Genomic DNA, 23021 nt, shown 5'->3' with positions numbered 1-23021 from the left:
CACAGCCTTGTATAACCACCAAGCTTTGTGGAAGACAGTTGCTAAAGAAGGAAGAAAGACTAGACATCTCCAGCAACTGATAACAGGATATGGAACCTTTCACTGCTAGGCCACTTTTGGCTAAGTTATTTCCATCTGACACTGTACAGTGGCCTTTGTAAAAAGGCATAACACTTTTACTCAAGTGGTCCCCAAACTGTGGGGTGTGCACCTGAGGGGAGGAACATTGTTGGGTGCGCGGAGAGGCTCGGACCAGTCCCCACAGCAGGCGGAGAGGGAGCACCACCTGGCCCCAGCTCTGGCCCCTCCCCCGCCCATAGCCACAGTGCCAGCCCCGCTCTGCCCTCATTCCCTTTCTGCCCCCAGGCCAGCTCTGCCTCCATCCCCAGTTCCACCTTCAGTCCATCCTCCTCTGCTGAGGAAGCCTTGGCTGTGCAGTAAGGGGGGGTGGGGGGGAATGGAAGGGGGTGTGCCACAAACAGATTCCATTACTGGTAAGGAGGGGTGGGAAAGTAAAAGTTTGGGCACCACTGTTTTACTCCAATTCTAAATACAGAGGTGTCCCCATGACAGAAGTCATCATAAGCAACAGATTTTCTGAATTTTTAGTAAAGGTGCAAAGGATTAAGGGCTTGATCCAAAGCCCACAGAAGCCAATGGTTGTTTTGATTTCTCTAGTCCTTGGAAAAGGCCCTAAGCAAACAAGAAAAAAAACTTCATTCCCAGAGGCAATCCCTCTGGAACAGAGATGAGGTAAAAGTTTTAATCCTACACAACCCTTTCCATACACAATGCTTTCCTACACAAACACATTTCACATGGTCAGTCATACTCTGCCTCAGACTATAACATGGGGAAAAAAAAAATTGAGTCCTTGTGGCACCTTAGAGACTAACAAATTTATTTAGGACTCCTCAGGTTTTTTTGCTGATACAGACTAACACGGTTATCACTGAAGACTAACATGGTAGCTTCTTAGCTTGTGGAGAGAGGGATAGCTCAGTGGTTTGAGCATTGGCCTGCTAAACCCAAGGTTGTGAGTTCATTCCTTGAGGGGGCCAGTTAGCGATCTGGGGCAAAAATTGAGGATTGGTCCTGCTTTGAGCAGGGGGTTGGACAAGATGATCTCCTGAGGTCCCTTCCAACCCTGATATTCTATGATTGTATCTTCTGTATTGAAATTATTCAAATTAGACTTTTCTCCTTTGTAATTAGAATCTTCAGCGTTACATTGCAGCACCCACTAACAGCAATTACAGAGGTACTAGTCAGATAAGACAAAGGAAATAATTTATCATATAACTTAAATATCTACATAAAGAATGCAGCAAAGCAATAGCAATTGGAGAGTTTTCAAAATATCAGTACGGTACAGCTGGATCTATTAAATAATTTTAGTGTGATAGTGAAAGACCAGTAATACCAAAGCAGATACTATTTGCAACAGCATAATACAATATGACATGTTCTATGTCATGACAAATGTTATCAGTAACATCTTAAGACTTGTTTGAGGACACAATGGTTAAGATATCACACCATATGAATACTATCTTCTCTAACAAGGCAATTTCTACACTTTACTAACTAATACCAATCATTATAGAACTATCCTCATGTCAGACTAGAGAAGGGCAAACGTACCGTTTTCTCACCATCCTTAAACCTTTGTTTCAAAACATATGCTGTGAAAAGTTTTGCTCCTATTTGCCCACTCACAATGACGTTAACTTTGAATTTTTCCCCTGAAACCTTTTATACAATATCAAAGGTGTCCCAACTGTTAAAACTGTAGGTGTCTGTCAATCTCAACAAGGCTGTGTGCACCTTAAGGATAAAAACAACAACATCTACTTTATATTTATTTACTGTATATTACTGCAATTGCCCCAGAGATAATTATAACTGAAAAAAACATATCCAGTAGGTGATTTTGCTGTAGTTTGTGTATCACGAAATAATGTGCTTAGCCAAATAAAACCAGAATACGAATACCAATATTATACATGCACAGAAGCCACCATCTGAAGTTTGACTGAAGAAACCTAAACAATTGCGCTAAATGCCAAGAGCAATTAAAGATTATGAACTAAATAGTTTACTAAGTTAGGATTCACAAAAAGAAAAGGAGTACTTGTGGCACCTTAGAGACTAACCAATTTATTTGAGCATGAGCTTTCGTGAGCATCGATGAAGTGAGCTGTAGCTCACGAAAGCTCATGCTCAAATAAACTGGTTAGTCTCTAAGGTGCCACAAGTACTCCTTTTCTTTTTGCGAATACAGACTAACACGGCTGTTACTCTGAAATAAGTTAGGATTATGATTCAGACCTATTTTATTCCTGACACATGACCCTGTAATCACAAACAGTACATACCGAATTATTTCAAATAAATCCCAACAACTCTTAAGAAAAAAATCAAGTATCAGTAAGTAATCTTACAGCTCCCCTTCCTGTAACCCCCCGAAATAGAATACACAGGGCCTGGTGGCTGTGGCAGCACTACCCTTAAAATACAAGGGGTGGGCTTACCAAGAATAGCTTTGAAAGCTAACCAAAGTCAGCCGCTTCAGAGAAACGGACACCCATCTGGTGTTAGATGATCAAAGTAGAAGAGAAGGCCACAAGTTCCAGCCGGTGGGCACACAGCCAGGTGAAGACTTGCTCACCTGTTTGCAAGTTAGATTAGCACATGCCTTTAAACCAAGTGACTATACCAGCTTTGAAAACTGAAGACCCTTTCTCTGAGCCTTAGAAGCAGTCTTATACCTTCTGAAGGGCAGAATGTGTTGCATGTAAAGTTTAGTGGCTCTTTTACACGTACTTAACAGTGGAGGTAAACAGTAGCTAGATCTTAGTTCTACAAGCACAGAATCCAGGGGGGAATCCCCAATGGTAAAGCCCTATAACAAACACCAATAAGAGGAGCACGAGAGGTCAAAAACCCAAAATGAGGGAACATTTACTTTCCTAGTAACGGCAACAGGTGTGGCCATAGAATCAGTACAGACCACAATGTTAGAAACCTCAAACACGTACAGGCCACAGGTAAGGGCTTTGGAAAAGCGTCTGACAATCACCCGTCATTCCTACAATACATAACCCAAGATTCTAAAGGCCACATTGCTGCATTTAAGGTCTCTCTCAGAAATACCCACCTTGGACTCAGACTACAGGTTCATCACCTTCAAACTGAGGGTGGCCAGCAGCCTGGAAATTTGAGAAGTCAGGTATTCCATATATGTGACTCATTGACAAACTCCAGTTTAGGAAAATTTACACTCTACCTGCAATGCTCTTTCTACGGGACCAAAGAATTCTCCTACAAGCAAGACCCAGGCAGGGGACTAAAGAAGTGGGGAGCTTAAAAGTTTGATTAAATTCAGAACCAAGAAGAGCAGGAACAAGCAGTCTCTTAGAAGAAACTATGTGGGAGGGAGCAAGCATGCAAGTCTGACTGGGCAGCCTGCTTTCTTGCTACTGCAGCCTCAGAGCTACTGAAAGGGCACCAGAAGTTAAGGAGCCTTGATAGGTCTCCATGGAATCCACAGTGCTGTCAGAAGTGAGAAACTACCAGTATAGTGTGCTGTGCAGTCAAGTCAGAGGGCACAGTTCTCTCTGCTGTGTGGCGTGAAAAATGAGGCCATCAAAACAGGGAAAACTCAAATCTGAGGAGAAAGTAATAGACATCTCTACTGAACCAAAAAAAAAGCGGGGGGAGGGAGGGTTGTACTCCCAGTTCGACAACAGGAGAATGGTTGGCAAAGACTCCCTTACAACTTGGGGAAAAAGAATGGACACAGGCCTGAAGAGCTGAAGGTAGCAAGCCCTGCAAGATGACTGCTGAGCAGCAACGGTACTACTTACAGATTAGTCTCAAAGCAGAGAGAAGGACAAAGAGAAGAACACTACAGCAAAACTCCTGCAAGCACAGAGGAACAGACAGGAGGAGGGTACCTGTGCTCAATCCACTCTACGGGGAAGCTGCAAGGGCTGTGTTGCAGGGAAGAAAAATAGGATCCTCAAGAGTCAGTCAGTTAAGACTAGGCAACAAAAGTGCATGCTGTGCTGAAAGTTAACTGCATCTGCTGAAGAGATAGATCTCTATTTGACAAGACTGTCAGCTGGGGTGAAAACTAAGCATTTGAGGGAAAGGTAGCATCGTAACCAACTCCACTGAATTCTCTCTTAATTTGAGTATCTTATGTGCTGTTACTCCTGGTTATAGATTCCAAAGAGTTTGGATATCCTTTTATTTTTTCTAAAAGTTTGGTTTGCAATGCTCTCAGTGCTAGAAAAACAAAGTTGATTGGTGGGTAAGAATGATGGAATATTCCAATAGGATAAAAGCTATCACGACAATTCCATCAAGAGTTTTAGCATCAAACCTCAGAAGTTTAAGTATTGCATAGTGTATGAGTGCCTGAACCACTTCGTTTTTGAGCATCAGTAACCCATACCAAAATAGGTTACATTCAAGTCACTGAAACTTCAGTATTCACACAGTGGATGATTATTCAGCACTGCACATGCACTTATACCATGGTACTAAGTGTTGCAGCCCCAGTTCTCAGCTGCACTGGGGTGACTTCAATCTACTCTGCCATGCTCAGAGCTTTAAAGCACACTAAGTCAGCTACAGAAGCATTTTCCTTACACCCCTCCCAGCACAGGAGAGGCAACTGGAGAAGCTTGACGTAGCTGAACCATACTAGCCCCACAACAATTATCAGCTGCAAAACAGACCTTGGAAGACAGCATGATCTGGTGCACCCCATAGGCCTGGTTCAGAACCCAGAAGGCCTATGATCACAGGAGCATAAGAAGGTTTTTTGCACATGTGCACTACCCTCCAACCTGCATAAAGAATTACTCAGCTGCTCATGCCCATAGCATGGAGAATATTCGCTAGGTATTATGTCGAGACACATTTCATATGCTTTCCAGAAATGAGTCACATTAGAACTCAAGTCTCCAAGCAGCTTTTTACTTTCAACTACTGTACTGTGCTACCTAGGCACCAATTAATGGTTATACTCTAGACTGAATTAATGGAAATGGATATTCCTTGATGCTTTACCAAAACTAGCTATGCTTTTTACACAACCGTTATTCATACTGCAGCCTACAAGTGGAAAAAAAGCCACACAGAGAAAGACAGTAAGAGAGAAGATATTACTTGTGTGCACCAAGAACACAGCAGCTACCTTTCCTATTTATACACTTCAGCTTTTACAGCACACCTCTGAACTTTTTGTTCTTTATGTTGAACTGTTCAAACATTATTGGTCACTAGCTGTGCCTGGCCCACCTGGGTCCACTGACATAAAAACAAAGTAGCTGAGTACATTATATATGTGTCATCAATCATTGCTACCTACCTCAGTAACTTCGACACAGGGTACTGATTTCTAAGAACACACTACTACTTTAGGTTAGCACTCTCCCAAGAAGTTTTTTAAAATGCACAATCCATTTCTTTTGTATCTATAATACTGAACGCAAGTTATTCCCCTGTGCTAAAAATCTGCATGTAACTACAGCAGAGCAGAGTTAGACACACCTTATGAATGGAGGTTGCTTGTAACTGAAAAGTTCTGTAACTCTGAACAAGACATTACGGACTCCAGCCTTGGTGAGGAGGGGGAGGGTTGGCGGCTGCAGCCGTAGGGTGAAATCAGGGTTTTTTAGGGCTTCGGCAGGGGGCTAGGACTTTGGCCCTGCAGGGCCGCTGGGGTTCTGAGTGTCAGCCCTATGGTTCTGCTCTCAGTTTCAGCCTTGTGGTGTTGCTTGGCTCAGGTCTTCGGCCCCGCAGCTCCGTTCCTGGTTTCTGCCCCACAGCTGCTCCCCACAGCTCTGCTCCCAGTTTCAGCCAGGGAAGGGGGGTTATGCCGGGGCTGAAACCAGTGCTCTCCTTGTAGAGAAAGCCCTGGCGCCCCCCAGGGGGGCTAAAGCCAGGAACGGAGCTATGGGGCTAAAACTTTGAGTCCCAACACCCCCTGTGGGGCTGAAGCTGGGAACAAAGCCAGGAGCCCCAGCGCTCCCCCCAGGCTAAAGACCTGCGTCCCAATGCTCCAGTGGGTCAGAAACCCCAAGCCATACACACCTAACCCCAGAGCCCCAACCCACCCCCATCCTGCAGCTGCAACCCCAACTTCCCCCACTTGGCTGAAGCCCTTAGCCCCAGGCAAATTCCTGAGACAACACACTACTTGTGTGTTGTCTCCCTGCTACCCGATTGCTTACTACTTGTTCCACATGGTGTCTGGTTGACCGGTAAGTCCCTAGCTCTGGTGTTGATATCTTTGAGGTTCTACTGTACATATAAGCCTGGTGTCTGGCAGGATCTAGTTTTCTTTTTAAGGTCACTATGTTGCACTGCTGGCTTCAGGCAGCACAGGAACATCAATATGCATATTGCTAAGCACTCCATGCATATAACAATTTTCATTGCACATCTATTCCAACCCATGTACTTTTGTGTGGTGAAAGTAAATAAAGGAAGTGTTATTTACTCCTACTCATACCACAAGAACTAGGGGGCATCAAATTAAATTAATAAACAGCAGGTTTAAAACAAAAAGGAAGTATTTCGTCACACAAGGTACAGTCAACCTGCGGAACTCTTTGCCAGAGGATGTTGTGAAGGCCAAGACTATAACAGGGTTCAAAAAAGAACTAGATAAAATTCCTGGAGGATAGGTCCATCAACAGCTATTAGGCAGGATGAGCAGGGATGATTATCTGTTCTTTCCCTCTGGGGCACCTGGCATTGGCTACTGTTGGAAGACAGGATACTGGGCTAGATGGACCTTTGGTCTGACCCAGTATGGCTGTTCTTATGTTTTTACATTCTTGGCCTCTGTCATTCACCTTGAGAGAGAGAGAAAGAAAAACTATGGGGCTCAAAAGCAGCTGCATTTGCTTTATGGAATCATTTAGAAGCGGCCCATTTTAATTAAATGCCTATTTCAGCCACCTGCTGGTGGTCAAATAGTGCTGAGAAGTGACATCTGTCACACAGGCACCATGGGAGCACATTTTCTGAGGTTTTAAACTACAATTTAGATAATTATTATTCCTAAAAGTGACAGACTAACAGCAGTGGCTAAAACCAGGCAACATTTGTTAGGTATAGTGCAAGATTTCCCCCTCAACTCAGACAAAGCTCCTCCTACCTGAGGAGAAATACCCTCCAACACATTGCCCTCTCTTCTCCTTTCCCATAACAGGTGGGATGATTCTTGTAAACCCCTGCGTGCACTGAGCTAGGGGACAGAGAATCCACCCAATACATCATTTTTTATATTTGGGAAGCAGACAGCATTCATTGATTCCATGTGTTTAGTGCTGGGGCAACATTAACTAGGGGGTCAAAGTTCAGCCATGGTCTTCATGACCAAGCAGCAAAGGACACAACCAGCAGAAGACCAGGCAGAAAAGGGCATGATCTGGAGCACCTACGTATGTTAGCTTAGTTCCTGGTTAACAGGCTTTGGGTAAGTTATTCAAGTCCTGACTAAGCAATTTAACCTTTCATGGAAGGTTTCTAAACTTTCAAGACACCATTTCAATTGAAGTACAAGCACTCACTGCTTTTCCACATCCTAGACTCCTCCTCAACGGTGCTGGGGAAAAACTTTCATCAATGCAGCTCCACCAGCAGTAGCAGCTATTGGGCAGGCAAAAAAAACCAAAAAACAAAAACAAAAAAACAGTAGTGGAAACGAGCTGACAGCATTTTAATGGTCTTAGCACGTCTGGACAACAGTGGCTAAACCACCAGCACTAGCTTGTATCTTGTCTGCAACTAGAACTCCCACCATGAGCAGAGCTGTAGCTATAGTGGATAATACTGAAAGTCTTGGTAGACGAAAAAGACTAGTAAATACAAATGGGAAAGGTTTAAATTATGCCTAATGGCAAAATATTAACAGTTCCTCTGTCTCTTAACGGGAGAGATTTGGGCTTGAAAAACAGTTTCTAAAGAGAAAAAAGTTTCCAGGAATTTGGATCCTCATATTTATTTGTGAAAGGGGGGGCGGGGACATTAATGCATTTTAAGCCTAATAAAGGCCTTTGTATGTGCATGACATCCTTCATTCAGCATTTTAACTAGAGGAATCCATTACTAACATAAGGTATCCTAATTTCCATTGATTCCAGGAAGTCTTCTTTCATTTCTTCATTCTCTAAGTGGAATTCCCAAGAAGGTATCTAGGTCAACAGAAGAATTCTTCCATCAACCTAGAGCTGGTCTACACCAAGGGTTAGTTGGTGGTATAACTGCATCTCTCAAAGGGTTGGATTTTTCACACCCTTGAAAGACGTAGCTATATAATAAATTCCTAGTGTAGACCAGACCAAAAGGTAGCTCGGCATCAGGCCTCAAGCTTAGCAATACCATAGATTTCACCAAGCAACAAATCAGGAGGCACTGCAAATACATTTTACAATATCTGGGAAGAATTAGAAAACACCTACACTTATATTAGCCAGTTTGGTTTTTTATCATCTCCTTACAAGTAGAGCTCCGAGCACTACATAGACTACAGTCTCCCACAAAAAAATTCTGAGGCAGTAGAAGGGCCCTTTAAGAAGACCCCAGCATGAACTTTCCCTGAAAATGAGTGTCTCGGCAGCAGTACTGGCTGCCTGCAACATCAAGGTCTGGGACTAGCCATGCCTCAACTTCTTGGAGGAGCCTGGACTTTGGGACACAGCCCTAAGAACCTCCCATTCTTCCAGCAGCCACGAGCACACCCATGACAGCCCCAGATACCCTCTTGTCAACAGTTCTGGACTCCAAGTTGTTCCATGGATTGGAAAATTGACTTGGGTGTGGGAAAGGCTTTTGACACCTTCAGAGCACTTTACCAGTGTAACAACAAAGCATACGTTCCATAGATTGATTCCTTTTTTGGCCCTCTTGCATCTCCAGGCACCCACACCTATGGCGGTAGAGCACGTTTGGTACCCTGTGGCCTAATCACTCAATTTGCAGGCATCCCGCAGGGAGCGGCACCACTGTCTTGAAGGAGCTGGGAGCTAATGTGTATTTTTACAAAATATAATTTAATGCTAAATAGAAGAGTAATTAACAATCTATACAGAAAGTGGAAAACCTATATCTACCTAAGAGCAGGTAGCATGCCCATGATCACCCTCTGCAGGGGCAGAGAGTAAATATTAAAGGTGCATAAAGGGATACTGGTTTGGTATCTTTGAATCTTTCCAATTTTAAAAAAAGTCTGAACTATTGCAAACATTAAGTTGGACACACTTCCCCATATAATCTTCTTAATGGAACACTAATCCTCCCTCCTAGCTATCATTTGTAACTCTTGCCCTGCCTCTTACCTTTGCTAACAAACACCAATGATAAATGATAATTAGACAAGGCTCTTTGGGGTAGGGACAGTGTCTACACAGGGCCTAACGCAATGGAGTTCCAATTAGGATTGTAGCTTTTGTGTATTACCATAACAGTTATCCCCATTTTGATTATTTTGTTTTTATTCTCTGACAGCCTCTAGAACAGAGAAATGCAGATACCATAATTATAATTATGGTAAGTTTGGACTCCTTTTGTAAAGACAGGTTTTACAATAAGGGAGCCACTAACAAAACAAAAATCTGATTAAAGTCTGTTTAAATTGTCAATAGGAAGCATGTCATCAATTTACAGAATGCAGCACTGAACAAAACTACAGCTTTCCTTTCACAGCAAAAATCAATATAGTACTACAACTCCTCTCAACATCAGTGCATGAAAAATGTCTGACACAGTTGCATGTCAACATCAAAATGGGAAAGCTACAGTAGGTACAGGGCTGGATTACCCAATAGGCAGGCTAAGCATGTGCTTAGGGCACCAGCAAAGCAGGGGCACCAAAAAAGATTTTTTTTAAATTTGATATTTCAAAAAAAGCATCGAAGTAGTCATCATGGGAAAAATCAGAACTTTGTTAGATTTCCTAACACTCCACACTTTCCCCGTTTTTCTGTTCTCTTTTTATTACTTATCCCCACCTGCTCACACTGTAAATAGGAGAAAAGATCCTGGTATGTGGGTTGATTTTAGTACCGATGGTGTAGCTTACTGGATAGATCGTGGACAAAATGATTGTAAACACCACACTGGGCCATTTGAGAAATCACATCAGACTTTTACCAATGGCAAATAAACAAGATATTGTCCACAAAAAAAATTTTCGGCATGAAAGAGAATGGTGAGAAATACACTCAAGAATGGCTACTGTATTCACCATCAACAGGTGATGTGTACTGTTTTGTTTGCAAACATTTTGCATATAAACCTTCAACATCCCGGTTTGCTACAGATGGATTTAGTGACTGGTGGAATACTGTTTTAATTGAACAACATGAAAATAGCTCTACTCACAGGAGATTCAATGTTGACATATTTAAATCGAAGACAGGGCTTTGGATTGACACAAAAATTGGAAAACAAATCAAAGGGGAGCATGAATACTGGCAACATGTTTTGCAGCATGTTATAGCTGTTATTCAAACATTAGCTGAATGTGGTCTGTCTTTCTGGGGATCAAATGACACATTTGGATCACTGCAGAATGGAAATTTCTTGGGATTGTTGGAGCTTGTGCCTCAGTCTGACCCATTTTTAGTAGGCCATATCTCAAAATATGGGAATGCTGGCAAAGGTAACCCATCATACTTTCCAAGACAATATGTAATGAACTCATTGGTCTAATGAGTGACAAAGTTCGTTCAGCTACTGTGGATGAAGTAAGTACTGCTGGGTACTTCGTTTATCTGTCGACTCTACACCTGATCTTTCACATATTGAGCAATTGAGTATTGTACTAAGATGTGTGTCTCCTACAGATGGAAGACCAGTTGAACTATTTATAACATTCCTCAATTTGAAAAGCCACACTGGGTGAAGAAATGGCAAATCAAGTACTGCATTATCTGTGCCAAGTTTGCAAAATGGAGTTCTCAAAGTGCAGAGGTCAATCTTATGACAATGCTGCCAACATATCAGGGCGGTAGCAAGGGATGCAGAAGAAGCTTTTAGAACAGAATAGGTCATATTCATACCATGTGCTGCACACACTCTCAATGCTGCTGGCCGCAGTGCTGTTGATTGTTGTCCGGTGCCAGTAAGTTTTTTCTCAACTGTCCAGTTACTTTATATATTTTTATCTGCCTCAACACACTGATGGGTAATTCTTAAAACATATTTGGGCAATGATCGTCTGTTGAAATCTCTTTCTAATACTCGCTGGGAGGCACATGCCATGGCAACAAATGCAATTCTGGAGTCCTACTCAAAGATTGTGGATGCATTAGAAAGTATAACTGAAGACCAACAACAAAAGGGAGAAACTATATGAGAGGCAGAAAACACTGCAAACAAGATGCAAGAACTAGAGTTTGTATTCATGTTGACCATGTGGAATGAAATTTTACAACACTTTTACCACACAAGTCAAGCTCTCCAAGAAAAAGAACTGGATTTGAAAACATGTGCAGACCTCTGTCAATCATTAGCAGACCACTTACACACTTTGAGAAATGATTTTGAAAGATTTGAAGACATATCAAAAGATATCTTGCCTTATACTAACTACAAAGAAGCCCAGTCCCGCAAGCGAATCAGGAAAAAACAAGCAAATGATAGCAGTGCAACACAAACAGCATTAAATCCTAGAGACAAATTTTGTGTATCTACTTACCACGCTATAATTGATACACTTGAAGCTCATATGAAGAGGAGAACTGAAGTGTACAAAGAAGTATCAAGTAGATTTTCTTTTCTAAACGATATGGACTTATCTGACAAACAATATTCACGAGGTTCCCAAAAGCTAGTTGACTCATACCCTGTTGACTTGAACATGAATCTCTGTGGAGAAGTATGGCAGTTCCACTGTTATACGTGCTCAAAGTTTAATGAAACAGGAAAAATGAAATTCAGTCACATTGAACTTCATGACACAATATTGAAAGACTGAATACAATGTGTATTTCCAAATGTAGAGAGCGCACTACGTATTTTTCTAACATTGATTATTACTAACCTCTCTTCAGAACGCTCTTTTTCTCAGCTGAAGAGAATACAAAACCCTCAGAGAACAATGTATCAGGACAGACTTGATTCACTTTCCCTATTGTGTATGGAAGCGGACATGCTTCATCGTGTCAGCTTCGATGAACTTATCCAGAATTTTGCAAATCTAGAGAGAAGCTATTTTAATTTCAGCACACATGTAAGTTGTGTCATTTTGAAAAATAAAATTTTATTTTACGGTATAGTATTGTTTTTATTTTGAATTACATATGGGGGGCACCATAATCTTTTCAGTACGTAATCCGGCCCTGAGTATGCAAGTCACATGGGTAAAGTTAAAGCCAATGAAATGGGAATTTAAAAAGCCAGTTCACACTGATTAAGCCTGAAGTTTCAATTGTGGTTAGTGGCATTTTCTACAATGTGTATAGTGTTATTTCAGCTTTATTCTTACATAAACGTATTCCCTTTCTAGCAGATTTTTCATGGGGATTATCTGGAGCATCGTCTTTGCAAATCCATGGCTTTACTGAACCTGAACCAAGACAACGTAAGCTTCCCATACCAAAGTACTAATGTGCCTCAAGCAGGATCTATAGAGACCAACTCCAGGGATGAAGGATAGTTTTGTCTCTATACAATTCAATTCCTAGCCTACCTGCTTAGGCTGCTAATTGTAATATACCATACCCATCATCACAGAAAAAAAATTAAGCAGACAAGTGGACAAAGCCATGTGTCCACTAGAAACTGAACCAAGCATACTAAAAGGTGACCTGCAAAGTTGGCTTGTGTCCTTTGCTTCCTTAAGAGGGACAGCTTGAATTTCTAATATAAAACAACTTAAATTCAAATTCTACCTAGCTATGAGAGAGTCTTCCAGGCTAAGAATTGGTGAATTCTTGACTACCAAATTCACGACCATGAAAAACGCATCACGGACCGTGAAATCTGGTCTTGTGTGTACTTTTACCCTATATTATAAAGATTTCACGAGGGAGACCAGCGTTTTTCAAATCAGGAGCCCCCACCCAAAAGGGGGAAATGGGGGGTTGCAAGGTTATTTTAGAGGGGGTTGCGGTATTGCCACCCTTACCTCTGCGCTGTCTTCAGAGCTGGGTAGCTGGAGAGCGGCAGGTGCTGGCCAAGCGTCCAGCTCTGATGGCAGCACCCCGCCAGCAGCAGCGCAGAAATGAGGGTGGCGATACCGTACCATGTCATCCTTCCTTCTGCGCTGCTGCTGGTGGCGGCGCTGCCTTCAGAGCTGGTTGCCTGGCCAGCAGCTGCCGCTCTCCAGCCGCCCAGCTCTGAAAGCAGTGCAGAAGGAAGGGTGGCAATACCGCAACCCCCCCTACAATAACTTTGCCCCCTCCCCGCCGTCCCTTTTTGGATCAGGACCCTTAGAGTTACAACACTCTAAAAATCTCTAAAATCATGAAATTGACTTTTTTTAAATCCTATGTCATAAATATAAAGGGAAGGGTAAACCCCTTTGAAATCCCTCCTGGCCAGGGGAAAGCTCCTCTCACCTGTAAAGGGTTAAGAAGCTAAAGGTAACCTCGCTGGCACCTGACCAAAATGACCAATGAGGAGACAAGATACTTTCAAAAGCTGGGAGGAGGGAGACAAACAAAGGGTTTGAGTCTGTCTGTGTGCTGCTCTTTGCCAGAGACAGAACAGGAATGGAGTCTTAGAACTTTTAGTAAGTAATCTAGCTAGGTATGTGTTAGATTATGATTTCTTTAAATGGCTGAGAAAAGAATTGTGCTGAATAGAATAACTATTTCTGTCTGTGCATCTTTTTTGTAACTTAAGGTTTTGCCTAGAGGGGTTCTCTATGTTTTTGAATCTAATTACCCTGTAAGATATCTACCATCCTGATTTTACAGGGGGGATTTCTTTATTTCTATTTACTGCTATTTTTATTAAAAGTCTTCTTGTAAAACACTGAATGCTTTTTCATTGTTCTCAGATCCAAGGGTTTGGGTCTGTGGTCACCTATGCAAATTGGTGAGGCTTTTTATCCAACATTTCCCAGGAAAGGGGGAGTGCAAGTGTTGGGAGGATTGTTCATTGTTCTTCAGATCCAAGGGTCTGGGTCTGTAGTCACCTAGGCAAATTGGTGAGGCTTTTTACCAAACCTTGTCCAGGAAGTGGGGTGCAAGGTTTTGGGGAAGTATTTTGGGGGGAAAGACGCGTCCAAACAGCTCTTCCCCAGTAACCAGTATTAGTTTGGTGGTGGTAGCGGCCATTCCAAGGATAACGGGTGTAATATTTTGTACCTTGGGGAAGTTTTGACCTAAGCTGGTAAAGATAAGCTTAGGGGGTTTTTTCATGCAGGTCCCCACATCTGCACCCTAGAGTTCAGAGTGGGGGAGGAACCTTGACATCCTATGACCATGAAATTGACCAAAATGGACAGTGAATTTGGTAGGGCCCTATTCATGACAATAGAGAGCTAAAGCCAAGCAATAGGAAGGCCAGAAATTTTTATCTGAATATTAAACTGTTACCACCACTTATTTTACTTCAATGCCTAATTAACATTTTGGGACAGGAGTGACTGTTAACTGAAGGAGTGGCAGCGCTGAATCTTTTAAGGTGCAAGAGCTCACAATACACACCAAATAGTCCAGCAAAAGTCTGGGAAGAGCAGCAGTCACACTGCTAGTACTTCTAATGGTAAGCAAACAAACAAAGAGCATACCTCAAAACACTAGGCCCTGTCTGCTTACCTATCAAACAAAAAAGTGCACAAGGTTTTTTTTGTTTTTTGAAGAGGCCTTTGCAGGTCACTTTTAAAAGTGATACCATCAAACACTTGACAGTTTTACATAGGAGATATTACAAGTAACACCAAGACTACTATTTAACTTGAAGTATAGAAAAATAATTTCTCTGTTTACTTTGTGCTTTTGACTGCACTTGATATCATCAGTTTCCCTTCTTTGTGTGGGTCTTTCACACAGGAACTGGGATAGGAAATTAAAAAAACAAATAGAAAATTGGATTGTAAAACCATAAAAACTGGGAGCGAAATTCAAGGAAAGATTATCTGATGCTATTTTTACCTTTTCTTAATTGACTAGATTTTAAGACATCGCTTACCTTTAATTCACTTATCACCCAACATCTGACAGACTTCAATCACCACCTACAAGGAGGATTAAAGCTCTAGCTTAGACATGTGAGTTAAATAAATTTCCATGATCCATCCTGCCCCCATTAAGGGGTTGTACATTAAGTTGTACACAGCTACATTTATAGCTTTTCATACTAGTTAACTGCGTACATACAGACACGCACGCGTCTTAAATTCAACTTTCCTTCCTGGAGACTAGAAGTAGAGCGTCACAGCAGTTTAAGCTTTGTGTTGTTCCTTTTCACTTCTGCCTGTTGCAGTATACCAAAATATCAGTAAAGTCATACATTTGTGTTCTGTTTGTATATTCTTTTGCTGCATTATTTGCAGACACCTTTGTATGTTCCAGATTAGCATGAAGACCCAAAGGAGGTAATCTTTTCGGGTGATAAGACAGAAAGAACAGCTTAGATTTCATGTTCCACAGCTATTAGTCACTAAATCTAATATTAGAGTTTCAAGGAAGCTGAAAAACAGAAAACGCTTTGCTTTATGAACCAATTTCTGTTTTACTCTGAAAAAAGGGGGTGCATAGGGATACAATGTACTTTCAAAATCTTGTTTTTTTATGATAATCTGGATACTTATTGCTGTCACCATGAACACACTATGATTAATACGTAACATTATGATGAAGGGAACATAGCCTAGAAATTGAGATTAACAACCATTGCTTACACTATGACACCTTTCTCTAATGCCACAATGAAAACGTATAGCTAGTTATGCTACGGTACAGAAGACAAATGAGTCCTTGGGACTTCATTTCAGTATTTTCTTAAAATGAAATTTACATTTTAGCAATATCCTTATTATGCAGTTACCACAACACAAATATGCTTCTTTAGCTCTAAACACATCTGCATTCAAAGCATGCTCAGGCTAAAAAGATGTAGATTCTAGAAAAATGAAGACTCTTCTGTTATGAAATGGAGATGAGGGACAGAAATGAAAAGAGTCAGAGGCAGTATTTGCATGCATAACAGCGAGTGAAAACATAGGTCATCTCGCTCAACCCTACAAGAAGCTAGTATATTTTAGTGGTTTGAAAATTATGGCACGTAAGCAAGTTATCAAACTGCAGTGTGGAACTAAATCCATCTTGGTCAAAGTGAAGCATCATATTTACTTCTCACTCTTGAGCAAATAGTTCTCTACTCTCAAAAGATTGCCGCAATTCAAAGTACAGTCAAGTATTTATGAATCACACTTTGAAATGGTATGAAGTTTTTATTGCTCCAATTTACCATTTACCAGTGCTACATAATATTCCACATCAGTAAAACAGATGAGCACAGTATAACAAAACCATCTGTATTCAAATATTGTAAGAGCACAATGTGATAGTATGAAAATACACCTGCCAGAACTGAAGCACTATTAAGTGTTCAGTTCTTTTAGCTCATGAGCTAAAAGATCTCAGTATTGGCTGTTGTGCCCAAGTGCATAAACAGTATGAGAGTTCACAAGAAGGTACAATGTGCACCCAGGTAATTAAGATTATATCCCCTTAAATACTAGGCTTTCAACATTAAAATGAAACTATCACTTTTACCTGCACAGGAAATGTGCGTGCACACGTTTTCAATTTTGATGTAAGCAACGTCCAAAACAGAACTACTAGGACACTACAGAGGAAGAACTGGAAGATATTAGCACCCTCTCCATTCTTCACCATCTTATTAGTGCAGTTCCCATAACATTAGCAGTTACATATTTTTAATATGGCAATACTTCATAGTAGTCCAGAAGTCCAAGTGAGAGCTTAAATTACTGTATCACTAGACCCATATACAGAGAAGTAGTATCACCTCCTCTGCAAAGCAGTAGCAGATGTTTGGGCCTTACAGGTTGGTTCCCCACTGGATGAGAAGTCAGCAACCCGGAGTCTGGGTATTAGTGAAACTTTATTTTCACTATGTACACCAGTCCCTGAATAAATGAGGTGTGAGAGCACACGGCAAAAATCTCAGTCCAAAACACCAATGCCTGGTTAGAGAAGTTATGGCAAACAGCTTCCCCCAAATAACCTATATCACAAAACTAAAGCATGACACTTTTTCCCCCAAGTTTTTTCCCCCAAGTTTTTCCCCCACTTTTTCCTCCCCCAAGGGGAGGAAAATTCACTGTGAGTTTGAAGCTTTTTTTTTTTTTTTTAAACTGTCACAGACTTTTCCTTCCTTTCTGTAGTTGAAGGGGACTGCACTATGCTGTGCTCACCAGCACAAAAATGCTCCCAAGAAATGTTGATCAGAAAAAAAAGTCTCCTGAATAATTCCTTGAAGTCATGTATAAATACAGCAGAGGAGTGGCGACCAATGAAAGTTCAGTACTGGTCATTTCTTATTCTTCCTTGACAACTATTCAGCCACTAAGAAGTGATGAGGTCAGACAGAGGTTTTTCCCCAGAGATTTGGTTTCAAAATAGAGGAATAGCAAGAGCAATAACTTAATTTAATTGCTCTGCAGATGTTAAAATTATAAAGCGATCTATACAAACTTGAAGACAGTGACAGTGCCAAAGGATGAACCATACAATGTTTAAAAAAAAAAAGTGTTTCCACAATGATTGAGGAGAATGCTTTTTTGCTAAAGAGCACTGACACCATGGCAACAAATTCTGTGTCCCACAAATGGAAGAAGTTTGTAAAATTAGAATTACAATTTAAATGGCTCATTTTAATATTTACTTTAAGTTAGTCTTTCAGAGAAGGCAACATATACACAAAACATGTGCCACCTCCAAAAGGATTTCTGTCCTTTAGTTTTTCTTTGTTTGTTTTTGTTTGCTTGTTTTTGGGGGAGGAGGGGTAAACACCTAATGAAGAATACAGAAATAGTATACAAGGATACTAAAGACCCAAGTAAAGAGGCTATGGTACTTCATTTTACTTATATAGCACCTTTGAACCAAAGGGCTTCATAGGTTTAACAGGACAAAAATCTAGAATTCCTTTTGGATATAATATTTGAGTCACCTTGTGTTGGCACATACAGGATGGCTCTGAACACAGTGGCTTGAATGGAAACTTGATCAGATATGACCTGACGTACTTGCTACCCGATTTCTATTCACTAAACTAACTGGATTAGTCCATTTCCTAGTGGACGAGCATGCATGCACATCACTAAAACTACCAGCACAACTGGCCCACTTGATGGGCAGAGGGGCCAAAGATTGAATGTGCATGGAAAATTAACTATCCTCTCACCCCAAGAGTAACCTCAATAGATAAGAGCTAAGGCCCCACAGCAGTGGAAAGTGTCAAAGCTTGCAGCACTGCTGACTATTCTGCACTTGTTTTGCATCTACCAGACTTCAGTCTGACATGCTTCATAAACAATAACATTCATATAAAAATTGTAAAGACAAAAGAACTGCAGCCAGGCTGAAGTCTCCCATTTCCCAGACAAGGTTTTTTTTAAAAAAAATGCCCTTCATGTTACTGCAAAAGGTAAACTGCCTTAAATCTTTGTAGCAATTTGTATTTCTTTAGAAATAAGCCTTCCATGGAAGTGAGGATTCCAAAAGTGCTATGTAGAGAAAAATAGGTTTCCAGACCTCTCCACAGAGACTCAACATGACAAAAAACTCATTTTAATAACTGATTGGTCAATTACTGATTCAGTTAAACAGCACTGATATGCTCAAATATCTTTTCAGAGCTTAAGCTTTTGTGAGCTACAGCTCACTTCATCGGATGCATTCAGTGGAAAATACAGTGGGGAGATTTATATACCTAGAGAATATGAAACAATGGGCGTTACCTTACACATTGTAACCAGAGTGATCACTTAAGGTGAGCTATTACCAGCAGGAGAGCAGCGAGGGGGTGGGGAAGAAAACCTTTTGTAGTGATAATCAAGGTGGGCCATTTCCAGCAGTTGACAAGAACGTCTGAGGAACAGTGTGTGTGTGGGGGGGAGGGGGGGGGGGCGCGGGAGAGGGAGGGGCAAAATAAACATGGAGAAATAGTTTCTTTGTGTAATGACCCATCCACTCCCAGTCTCTATTCAAGCCTAAGTTAATTGTATCCAGTTTGCAAATTAATTCCAATTCAGCAGTCTCTCGTTGGAGTCTGTTTTTGAAGGTTTTTTGTTGAAGTATTGCCACTTTTAGGTCTGTAATCGAGTGACCAGAGAGATTGAAGTGTTTTCCAACTGGTTTTTGAATGTTATAATTCTTGACGTCTGATTTGTGTCCATTTATTCTTTTACGTAGAGACTGTCCAGTTTGACCAATGTACATGGCAGGGGGGCATTGCTGGCACACGATGGCATATATCACATTGGTAGATGTGCAGGTGAATGAGTCACTGACAGTGTGGCTGATGTGATTAGGCCCTGTGATGATGTCCCCTGAATAGATATGTGGGCACAGTTGGCAACGGGCTTTGTTGCAAGGATAGGTTCCTGGGTTAGTGGGTCTGTTGTGTGGTTTGTGGTTGCTGGTGAGTATTTGCTTCAGGTTGGGGGCTGTCTGTAAGCAAGGTCTGGCCTGTCTCCCAACATCTTTGAGAGTGATGGGTCGTCCTTCAGGATAGGTTGTAGATCCTTGATGATGCACTGGAGAGGTTTTAGCTGTGGGCTGAAGGTGATGGCTACTGGTTTTCTGTTATTTTCTTTGTTGGGCTTGTCCTGTAGTAGGTGACTTCTGGGTACTCTTCTGGCTCTGTCAATTTGTTTCTTCACTTTAGCAGATGGGTACTGTAGTTGTAAGAATGCCTGATCGAGATCTTGTAGGTGTTTGTCTCTGTCTGAGGGGTTGGAGCAGATGCGGTTGTATCGTAGAGCCTGGCTGTAGACAATGGATCATGTGGTGTGGTCTGGACGAAAGCTGGGAGGCATGTAGGTAGGAATAGCAGTCGGTAGGTTTCCGGTATAGGGTGGTGTTTATGTGACCATCGCTTATTAGCTCCATAGTGTCTAGGAAGTGGATCTCTTGTGTGGACTGGACCAGGCTGAGGTTGATGGTGGGATCCATTGTCTATAGCCAAGCTCTACGACTTCAAAAACAGACTCCAATGAGAGACTGCTGAATTGGAATTAATTTGTAAACTGGATACAATTAACTTAGGCTTGAATAGAGACTGGGAGTGGATGGGTCATTACACAAAGTAAAACTATTTCCCCATGTTTACTCCCCCCGCCCCGCCACTCCTTACTGTTCCTCAGACGTTCTTGTCAACTGCTGGAAATGGCCCACCTTGATTAACACTACAAAAGATTTTCTCCCCTCCCTCCCTTGCTGGTAATAGCTCACCTTAAGTGATCACTCTGGTTACAGTGTGAATGGTAAAACCCATTGTTTCATATTCTCTATGTATATAAATCTCCCCACTGTATTTTCCACTGAATGTATCTGATGAAGTGAGCTGTAGCTCACGAAAGCTTATGCTCAAATAAATTTGTTAGTCTCTAAGGTGCCACGAGTACTCCTTTTCTTTTTGCGAATACCGACTAACACGGCTGCTATTCTGAAATCTGAAAAGATAGTTGCTTTAACAGTGGGCTATCCTGAAATGCTGCCCCACACCCCGCAAAAAGGAGAGACCTCAGGCAAAAAAGTATGTGATACTTGACTCAGGAGGATTTAAGTTGTTCCTGTATGATCTCTTACAATCTCCCCCATTCCAGGTTTGCCCTGCAATAACTGCTGGAGAGCTCCCCAGCTGACATGGCCTGCAATAACTGCTTCTCCATCAATGGTTTTCTTGCATCCACATTAAAACATTGTTATCATTTCCTCAATTTGACCAGCGTGTGGGTGTGAAATTCCAGGACAGCATATGCTCAGAAAATTACAGTTATCTGTATTTACAGACTGTTTCAGAATCTGAGTTTTCTTTGCCAGTATTAAGAACAAGCCTCAGTGCTCTACATGAGGGCACTGGATTTTAAATATACGATAACACTAAATGAAACTAAACAAATTCCTTAAGGAAAACCTCTAAGTATGCCAGATCAGTTCTCAGTAGTGGTTGCTCTACTTTGAGCAGAGATAAATATTTACAGTCTGGAACAGAGAAACAACACCTTATGTTGCAATACTAGGAATGCAAGCCCCATCAGTCTTTAATATACTTTAAAATCCCAGGCTCTTTAAAAAGAGTGAGAGTACTTGGAAATGCATACATTAAAAATTACCCATTACTCGCAACTTTGGTACTTCTAGTACCAAAAAGAAAAGAAAAAAACAGTACAATTATGCAGGGAGTTTGTCTAATATGCACTAAAAACTTAGAACTGATCTTCATGGGGGGGGACCTCATCACTCAAGTGATGTTATACATATACACACACCCCTCTCTAATGGTTAGTCTTATCTGTTTATAGCTTCAACTCATTCCTCTTTAGAGCTCCCCCTTAATTTTAAAATCATTCACTGCTCTGAATTGTAGACTATTAGGGACTGGAAGAGTCCTCAGGAGGTCATCTAATCCAATCCCCTGCTCAAAGCAGTACCAACACCAACTAAATCATCCCAGCCAAGGCTTTGTCAAGCTGGGCTTAAAAACTGCTAAGGATGTGGATTCCACCACCTCCCTAGGTAACCCATTCCAGTGCTTCACCACCCTCCTAGTGAAACAGTGCTTCTTAATATCCAACTTAGACCTCCCCCACTGCAACTTGAAACCAGTGTTTCTTGTTCTGTCATCTGCCACCACTGAGAACAGCCTAGCTCCATCCTTTTTGGAACCCCCCTTCAGGTAGTTGAAGGCTGCTATCCAATCCCCCCTCACTCTTCTCTTCTGCAGACTAAAGAAGCCCAGTTCTCTCATCTTCTTCTCGTAAGTCATGTGCCCCGCCCCCTAATTATTTTCGTTGCCCTCCGCTGGACTCTCTCCAATATGTCCACATCCGTTCTGTAGTGGAGGGGACCAAAACTGGACGCAATACTCCAGGTTTGGCCTTACCAGTGCCAAACAGAGGGGAATAATCACTTCCCTCAATCTGCTGGCAATGCTCCTACTAATACAGCCCAATATGCAACTCATATCCAGCTTCTCGTCCACTGTAATCCCCAGGTCCCCCCAGAACTGCTACTTAGCCAGTTGGTCCCCAGCCTGTAGCGGTGCATGGGATTCTTCCATCCTAAGTGCAGGACTCTGCACTTGTCCTTGTTGAACCTCAGATTTCTTTTGGCCCAATCCTCCAATTTGTCTAGGTCACTCTGGACCTATCCCTACCCTCCAGTATATCTACCTCTCCCCCCAGCTTAGTGTCATCTGCGAACTTGCTGAAGAGTGCAGGCACTAGATTTTTCTGTTCCAGAGCTATGCTGAATTAGCCCTTCTGAGGTTGTCCTTCCTGACCAGGGTCAGTGCACCCAAATCCAGTACCCTTTTGAAACACATCTGATTGTGCATTTTTTGGCAATTCAGTGTATGGTTCCTCAGACCCACTGCTCCCTGGGGTTCCTTTTAGCAGCCTTTCTAAGCCAGTTCATTTCCCTAGAATGAAGAAAGGGATGTGGAGAGCATTATACATGATCCAAGAATTGAAAGTAGTATCCAGCTGTACTACTACACGATCTCATTAATATGGTATGACAGTCCCCATGCAGTCAAACTCTTACACAAAAGCGCTCAGAAAGTACTGCATCCAACACGGGGGAATTACATCAGATCTTGTCTTGACAGATAAAGAAGAACTGATCCCAGAACTAAAAAGTTAATGCTAGCTTAGGTACAAGTGACTGTGACTTGATCACATTTACATGCAAACAGAATGAAGTCTAGACCAGTGATATATATTACTTAGTGGAATAAAAGGGCCAATTTCACAAAGTTGAAAACAATTATGAGCCAAATCAGCT

General features: G+C 41.7%; 1 protein-coding gene across 6 annotated transcripts in view; it reads right to left on the bottom strand.

The window, feature by feature from the left end:
* HDAC4 (histone deacetylase 4) overlaps window positions 1-23021 on the bottom strand; it is a 475906-nt gene that overhangs the window by 429408 nt on the left and 23477 nt on the right. Inside the window, exon 2 of one of the 6 annotated variants that reach the window (XM_048870013.2) lies at window positions 15169-15214. The exons of the other annotated variants lie outside the window; for them this stretch is intronic. The gene's annotated coding sequence lies outside the window, so the exon portion shown is untranslated. The remainder of the gene's footprint in view (window positions 1-15168; window positions 15215-23021) is intronic. 6 annotated transcript variants of the gene reach the window in all.

This window comes from Caretta caretta, chromosome 11 (assembly GCF_965140235.1).
Source record: "Caretta caretta isolate rCarCar2 chromosome 11, rCarCar1.hap1, whole genome shotgun sequence".
NCBI classification, from domain to species: domain Eukaryota; kingdom Metazoa; phylum Chordata; order Testudines; family Cheloniidae; genus Caretta; species Caretta caretta.
This window is presented reverse-complemented; position numbering and strand designations above follow the sequence as displayed.